Below are 9,142 nucleotides of genomic sequence, written 5' to 3' on the forward strand. Positions count from 1 at the left end.
TCAAATAATAGTTTGTGAAATACTATCAAGACTCGAGGAGGACCTGTAAGCACGCGGAGTTTTCCAGAATCGAGTGCTTAGGACGAGCTTTGGATAAGTTGTAAGAATGGATAAGGTAATGATTGATGATTAATCCTTTCTTTCCCATGGTCTGGAGCCTCCATTGATTTTTCACGAGCTTGAGACAAACCGAACCAGATGAATACTAATTACAGTACAGTCGAATTTCGTTCGTTGCACTATCTTTAAGTGGGCTACGTTTTAGTTGGGTTATAGTCCACCTAAAACGTAGACAAACATCAATTTCTGGCATAAGACGCAATTTATCAATGTTGGTAGCTCTGTTTTTCTTTGTTTTATGTTATTTGACAGCTCGAAACTCAGGCCAATTAGTGAAAGTCTTTCACTAACTGGGCTACAGGTTTAGCGCAACGAACGAAAATTGACTGTAGTTACTAGAATATGATTCCATACTCATCAGATCAATCCGAGAGTCAATTAAATGATTCATAACCATAAGCATTGATGACTGATGATACAATTCGTAGTTGCTACTCCGTTATTAACCAGAATAATCGAAGTTGCACAAGGAACCAAGATATGTAACTTGGTAGTAGATTTCCATCTTCAATGTACACTTTATAGAACTCCAAACATTAAAATTGTTAATACCGGTGCCGGCCACGTCCTTACGGTCATCGAGGAAGGGAAGGGATGTTAGTGTGCCATCCTTTGTTACTAGAGACCGAGATCACCTCTGCATCTCCATGGTTGTCACGGGAAGGAGTTTTGATAGTGGGGAGGGATCATAGGTGCATGACCAGGATTCACCTTGATAAGTGATGCGATTCATGCAATCTCTGTTCAAAAAAATCTATCAGTACTCTAAAGACAACGTGAACATACGGTTAGCCAACACTTCCAGCATGAAACGAACTCACCTAATTGACACATTCCACGCACATCTACGCCAAGATATCAAAATTTCAAACTCTGTAATAATTCCAAAGCTATGCAGAACATGAAAGACAATATGTTGAATTGTATAAAAAACATAAATTTGATTGAAAATACCATAAAAAACATACCTGAAAAGTTATATAAACTTGATATAATTTATTGCTGAGAAATTGAGATATTTAACAACATGTTTATAAAAGTTCTGAATCACAGTTTATCAAGTGTCATATGAATCGCTTATTCGTTAACTAGGAGGTTATTTGATGACATTGTTATGTGCGGGTTTCATTATTTTGAAAGAATTATTGGTTCTTTGAAAACGTACTTTTTCAAATAATCACATTAAAATGGTGTCACGTTACGAAAATCGCCTAATTTTTGACATTGTAAAATAAATACTTTTTATAGAACTCTTATATTTTGGATTCTCTTCCTGCTCGTCAAGATACGTGTTTCCATAAAAAAGATCTTAATTCTAACCATTCTTCAAAAAGTTACACTAGGTGCAAAGTTTTGGTGTCGCGTTACGTTAATTTAAACCGCAAATTTCCAGGACGAAACTACATTTTTTTTTTTGGGAACACTTGGCTCCGATGGTAAACAACATGGTTCTCCGGCGGATAATCAGGAACATCCGTAAAAGAGGTCAATTCATGAAAATAATCCAAGACAGCTGCGGTTTTTTTGCAAACTCATCAGAACAGTTTCGGTCATCTTTTACGTTATATAATAAGGAATTTTGATTAATTTGCAAAAAACTGCAACTGTCTAGCATGATTTCCTAGAATGACCCAATTTTTTCAACCCCTGATTTTATCTACCCTCGATTTTAGCACACTTTTTGAATTAATTAACTCATTACGCGTGGTAAAGATGGACAAATTATGGGTGAAATTATGAAAAAAATCCACGTGCTCGGCGGGGATTTGAACCCAGGACTCTTGTATGTTAGACGAGCGCTTTACCAACTAAGCTACCGAGCCACTTGGTGACCCAATAACTGAGTTGGTTACAAGTTTAGAATTCAAATCCCTACAGACCACGCGGACCCCTTTCTTAATCAATATCCATCCATCTCATGTTCCTACACACGCGGAACGAGCGAGTGCGATTTATTTAGTGTTGAAACTGTTTGACACTTTTTGACCCAATTTTGTCTACCATGATTTAGCATCCACTTTCCCGATTTTGACAGCCTCAAATTTAAATTTATTTCAATCAGACTAATTACGTCTATACTAGCAATACTTGGTGTATAAAATCTTTTATGATATTGGCCACGTCTATACAATCATCTAAAGACCGAAATTTTGAAATTTGAAATTTTTTAATATTAACCAAGACACTGATCTATGCTACCTTGGATTACGGTACATACATAGAAAATGGAAGAAAAAAATATTATTATAAAAATCATAAAACTAAATCTTTAAGTTAAAATGAAACTTATTATCAGTCGTATTTTTTCCCGATTTAAGCTCTTGACCGATTTTGTCAACCCTAAATGCAGCAAAAGGAAGAATAATCAAAATCGGGACATTACTGTATTGCGGATTTTCCAGTGAATGAGGTTGAAGCCTTTCTGATAAGATTTGGGTCACTTCTAAAAACCATAACAGAAACCAGAGCTATTTCATCAGCTTTGTGAAAAAAAAGCAAAGCAAATATATATTTCACAATATAGAAGAAAATATATATTCTCACAAAATATATATCTCACAAAAACTTGGAAGATTTCAGTCAAATTGCGCCTATGCTTAAAGCTGGTACAACTATTTCCCTTCAATGAAAGCTAAAACAATCGGTTCGATAATTGCTAGAAACGAGCATTTTGAAATTTGTAGGTTCGTCCTGACATGTTATAAGTTGAAATGTATTCACAATTTCGCCAAATAATCTGGTCTACTAACCCAAGTAACCATAAGCACTAATAATAAGCCCTTAATCAGCATCATAGATGCGTACATGCATTATAATAGCACCACAAATGCTTACACACCTTATAACAGCACTTCCGCTGCATAGAAACCCTATTACAGCATCGTTAATGCTTCTAAGCCTGATGCATACAGGCATTAAATAAGCACTATATTGGCATTATATTCGAAAACAGGGCATGTTTAAATGCCATCCAGTGTTTTGACAGATATACCACGTGCTTTGTGTTTGCATATAGTGGTAAGAGGGAGTCAAACATAAATCTTCTCACTACTACAATTGCAGGTTTTATGACAGGGGAAAGTGATGGTTTAAATTGGTCACTTTTCTTTCCGATACTATTCATCTTATGTGGCCGTAGGAGCAAAGGATTAGGACAACAACTCAACAATACGGGTGTCGCAGGTTCGAGGCGCAAAATGAGGAATTTCATCGAGGATCAAAATGTGGCAATTGCAAGTCCTCAAAAAGATGAAAACTACCAAAACGAATATGTCTGATACGGAGAAGTACTATATGTATCATTTTATTACATTTTTTGCATACTATTAGAGGTTTCCGTTTTCATTCATTCATTTAGTTACCTCGTGTACCAGTTGCTTGGCCGCATACGCGAAAGCTCTCTGGCTGCGTACGCGAAAGCACAAAATATGCGAGATGGATCAACTAGGTCCGAGCTCTAAAGACAGCAAAGAAAAAAAAAAGCACAAAATATTCGCCCTAAAAACCTGGCGAAAACAACTGACGTTTCTCACGTGGTCTTATATCAGCATTAGTGGTGCAGAGAAGCACGGTTATATCTTGGCACTATAATGGCAAGCTATTTCGCCTTTTCTGGCATTATAATAGCATTATATGCGTATATAAAACTGACATGCATCAAATGATTACCCTATATGCGCATATAATGCTGTTACCGTGCCGCATTACCGTGCTTACTGGTTACTTGGGTAATGTTTGCGTAGAATAGCACATCCTTGAAATATGCATGCCTTTTAAAAAAAAGTATAATAGTTTGAAAATCTTTAAAAAATGACGTATCCCCTTAATTTTGAGCATATTTAGCAAATATAGTAATTTCATCATATATGAAAGAGGTTTTCGTTTATTCGTTTTGGTAGTTTTCATCCTTTTGAGGACTTGCAATTGCCACATTTTGATCCTCGATGAAATTCCTCATTTTGCGTCTCGAACCTGCGACACCCGTATTGTTGAGTTGTTGTCCTAATCCATTGCTCCTACGGCCACATAAGACGAATAGTATCGGAAAGAAAAGTGACCAATTTAAACCATCACTTTCCCCCGTCATAAAACCTGCAATTGTAGTAGTGAGAAGATTTATGTTTGACTCCCTCTTACCACTATATGCAAACACAAAGCACGTGGTATATCTGTCAAAACACTGGATGGCATTTAAACATGCCCTGTATTCGAATATTAAGCCAATATAGTGCTTATTTAATGCCTGTATGCATCAGGCTTAGAAGCATTAATAATACTGTAATAGGGTTTCTATGCAGCGGAAGTGCTGTTATAAGGTGTGTAAGCATTTGTGGTGCTATTATAATGCATGTACGCATCTATGATGCTGATTAAGGGCTTATTATTAGTGCTTATGGTTACTTGGGTAGTCTACATAATAGCTTTTTTCTACTAATACATCATCTTGATTGGACCATGATTTCTCAATGTTTCAACTTTGTCCGGTATTGGGTGTTGTCCGGCACTGGGGGATCTCCCCCTACTATTTTGAGATTATAAACGTTCTCAACAATTTTGCTTAAAACATGATCTTCAAAATACTATTATTTTACCCCACTATGGAATTATCCCACTGTACATCAGCTCTACAGATTGTTCGGTCTACCATTTGGAAGCTATTATGGTCTTCTACACATTTCTGAAACAATATTCTCAAAATACTATATTGAAACTTTTGAATATTTTTGCCCATTTATCAGATTCATTAACTCCACTGTGTGATTGAATTTCGGCTAGTACATAAACGTCTGCCTGTCGACTTGGCCAAAAGTATACTTTTTAAAGTACATCGTTGGAAGGTTTACTAATTTTATTTCACTATAAAATTCAATCACTCTACCATGTGTCAAAATCTAGTATTATTTACTCCGCCATCCGCAGGTGCTGTACCGAAAACAATCTCAAAATACTTACCAGAAACATCTATATATTATTGCAAAGAATCAAGTCACATTTCTATGGTGACCCCAAGCACCATATTCGCTTTTACTAAGCACGACCATCTTCACGGGAACAGTTAAATTTTGGCCAGTTTCGGAACAAGTTACTCCACTGTAAAGCAGAATGTCAAATGTATTAAACAAAAATCAGTGGGGGTTGTGTACAAGACACGACCGCATGACGTTAACTACGCCATTTAATTTGCTGCATTTGTATTATAGTCAAATGTCATAATTGCAACTTTCCTTTAGTTATAATCCAGAATGTAATGGTTTGTGAATTTAGAAAAGATATATGTTTAAAATAAAATTTTGCGTAAGTTAATATTTGAATCATTCCTTAACAATAGAAAATATATTGCATCCCAACTGCACAGCAGCAGCGTCCTCGGAAACATTTTCAAATTGCCGTATTATCAATTATTCGTAATAAATCAATTGTTGTATGCTGCTATGAGATGAATTAAGAAATTATAGCAAGTATGTGGTAAACACATTAGGGAATATTACACAATTAACTCTTTAAAACACATTTGTTGGCTCTGGTAAAGGCCGATTGAATTGTTGAATTTGCGTAACACGGACACATTTTGGCGGCTTTGGTCGATTTTCTTCAGCCATCTCGAACAAATTAAAGAATATTACACAATAAACTCTTTAAAACACATTTGTTGGCTCTGAAAAGTGCCGATTGAATTGTTGAATTTGCGTAACACGGACACATTTTGACGGCGCACTGGTTGCAATCCTCCTCGCCCGATGAGATTTGCGGTGCGGATGACGATGTGCGCTTCAACAAGCGGCTTCGGTCGATTTTCTTCAGCCATCTCGCACAAACAGCTTGCCTCTGGTAGCGAGGAGCTGAGCAGGTTTGCAGGAGCTCTTACCAGCTCGAAAGCGAAAACACAATGAAACCGAATTCATCGAAGAAGGGATGCTTTATACCCTTAGAATAGCAGGTGATGCTCCTCCTTTCAAATTCTTCGTTTTCTTATCTGGGAAATAGGCTATATGAAACTGATGTCTGGGTAAGGGAATTACAAGATTAGCATTATGCTGTTAGGGGCTGTCCATTAATTATGTAAGGGTTTATGGGGGAGGGGGGGTTTGAGATTTCTTACGCGCCATACAATTTATTTTTAATTTTCATACAAAAAATATTACCATGGGGGGAGGGGGGGTTGAAAATCCCCGAAAATTGTCTTACGTAATTAATGGATCGCCCCTTATTGCATCCCGACGGCACTGCAGCAGCGTCTTCGGAAACATCCTCAAATTGCCGTATTGTCAATTATTCGTAATAAATCAATTATTGTATGCTGCTATGAGATGAATTAAGAAATTATAGCAAGTATGTGATAAACACATTAGGGAATATTTCACAATTAACTCTTTAAGGGCCGATTTCTTCACCTTCGCTTAAGCCGTAAACCACGTTTACCCATACGATTAAACCAGGTTTAAGGCCTAAGCGGTGGTGAAGAAACCGCTTATAAAACACATTTGTTGGCTCCGGAAAGAGCCGATTGAATTGTTGAATTTGCGTAACACGGACACATTTTGGCGGCTTTGGTCGATTTTCTTCAGCCATCTCGAACAAATTAAAGAATATTAGACAATCAACTCTTTAAAACACATTTGTTGGGTCTGAAAAGTGCCGATTGAATTGTTGAATTTGCGTGACACGGACACATTTTGACGGCGCACTGGTTGCAATCCTCCTCGCCCGGTGAGATTTTCGGTGCTGATGACGATGTGCGCTTCAACAAGCGGCTTCGGTCGATTTTCTTCAGCCATCTCGTACACACAGCTTGCCTCTGGTAGCGAGGAGCTGAGCAGGTTTGCAGGAGCTCTTACCAGCCCGAAAGCGAAAACAGAATGAAACCGAATTCAACGAAGAAGGGATGCTTTATACCCTTAGAACAGCAGGTGATGCTCCTCCTTTCAAATTCTTCGTTTTCTTATCTGGGAAATAGGCTATATGAAACTGATGTCTGGGTAAGGGAATTACAAGATTAGCATTATGCTGTTATTGCATCCCGACGGCACTGCAGCAGCGTCTTCGGAAACATCCTCAAATTGCCGTATTGTCAATTATTCGTAATAAATCAATTATTGTATGCTGCTATGAGATGAATTAAGAAATTATAGCAAGAATGTGGTAAACACATTAGGGCATGTGGTAAACACATTTGTTGGCTCTGAAAAGTGCCGATTGAATTGTTGAATTTGCGTAACACGGACGCATTTTGACGGCGCACTGGTAGCAATCCTCCTCGCCCGGTGAGATTTTTGGTGCTGATGACGATGTGCGCTTCAACAAGCGGCTTTGGTCGATTTTCTTCAGCCATCTCGAACAAATTAAGGAATATTACAAATCAACTCTTTAAAACAATTTGTTGGCTCTGGAAAGGGCCGATTGAATTGTTGAATTTGCGTAACACGGACACATTTTGACGGCGCACTGGTACAAATCCTCCTCGCCCGATGAGCTTTGCGGTGGCGATGACGATGTGCGCTTCAACAAGCGGCTTCAGTCGTGGCGGCGTGTTGTTGTTCCATTCGCGTTCCATTGAAAACTGAGCTGAGAATGCGAAAGGCACTCGAGACTTGCTCGCTGACCATGTTCACAGCTTGACGGCAAAAAGAAGAATGAGCGAAGAAGCAGGAATCGGTCTGGTTTTATAGTGCGAAGCGGAACGCAAAAGAAGCGTGGAAAACTGCTTGCACGTGATTGGTTGCGTAAGAAAGGGGTCGACATTTTCCAAATTTTCAATAGTTTATTGTCGATATTCAATAGTTTTCTCCATTCGAGAAAATTGCTGTATACATTTCCGACCGATTGGTGGGAAAATTTTTAAAATCTATAGATAAATGACTGAGTTATTAGCGTTCAAAATCTTTCATAATTTCGTGACGGTCGCAAAATATTAGATTTTCAATTGACACCCAGTATATTGCCGTAAGACGTAGTTAACGTCAAAAACAATACTAGGAATACATTTTTTCCGAAACCCGAAAGCAACATTGCCGAATTTGTCAATAAAAATAAAAAATGTTTTGTGCGAAACGCGACACCATTTGCAGAACCCTGTTGGAAGATAAACGTAACGCGGCGCTTATAAAATGAAATCAATGAGATTCTATAATTATTCAATATTTCCTCCTAGTTTGAAGTCACACTCTGATTCTTATCAATACATAGAAAGATTGCCTAGAACAAACCCGGATTGTAAAAATTATAGCAGAGCAGATATAAGCGATTATAGAGTGGTGTTTGAAATAGTGCATTTCAGCGATGGTGTCGCGTTACGAAATGTAACTGCTATTATTTACCATATATACAGTGTTCAGTTTCAAAATGAATGTCACAACATCAAGTACATTTAAAAAGCAAAATATAAAACCTGTTTAATCACATGGTAAAAGCCATATTTTCGAGAACAGGCCTCAATTGATAATGATAGTCGGTTCCTCGTGGTGTCGCGTTACGCTGGAATGTGTCAATTGAGCATCCGTTCTTGACTGAGCAGCTGTAAGCTACTTTAATTAGCATCATTTTACAAAAATAAAATATCCCTCCGGCGACGCGAAAACCCTTCAACAAAGCACCGCCCAGCAAAACGCAACACGTTTGCTTGGACTTCCACGACACACTGCCCAGCAGAACGGAGCACAATCGGAGAAAAAAAATCGACACCGCAACGAAACAAAACAAAAACACGATTTCTGGGACTTCCCCGACGCACTCAATCCGAGAGTCAATTAACTGTTTCAATAGCAAAACTTTTGAAAAACAATCAATTTGCTATTGAACAACAATCAAAAATTTGTAAACTGATTTAGAAAAAATAGCCCATTTACAACATTGTTTAAGCCCTTTATATAAAAACGCTTTTTTCATAAAGAAATATAGTCGATCAAAGTCGTGGATAAGAAAGGGATCAGTTTTCCTGTGTGGCCTCAACATATGACGATGACAAAATGTCTAATTGGCACATAAACATGGACTTATTTCGAAGATTCTATTCGAACAAATGTGA

The 9,142-nt window shown here is 37.8% G+C and overlaps 1 non-coding gene across 1 annotated transcript; it reads right to left on the reverse strand.

The window, feature by feature from the left end:
- Positions 1–1,871: 1,871 nt before the first annotated feature.
- Trnav-aac lies at positions 1,872–1,943 on the reverse strand. The gene has a single exon. It is a non-coding gene; the product is annotated as a tRNA-Val (tRNA).
- Between the last annotated feature and the right edge of the window lie 7,199 nt (positions 1,944–9,142).

Source organism: Aedes aegypti, chromosome 3 (assembly GCF_002204515.2).
Source record: "Aedes aegypti strain LVP_AGWG chromosome 3, AaegL5.0 Primary Assembly, whole genome shotgun sequence".
Lineage (NCBI taxonomy): Eukaryota > Metazoa > Arthropoda > Insecta > Diptera > Culicidae > Aedes > Aedes aegypti.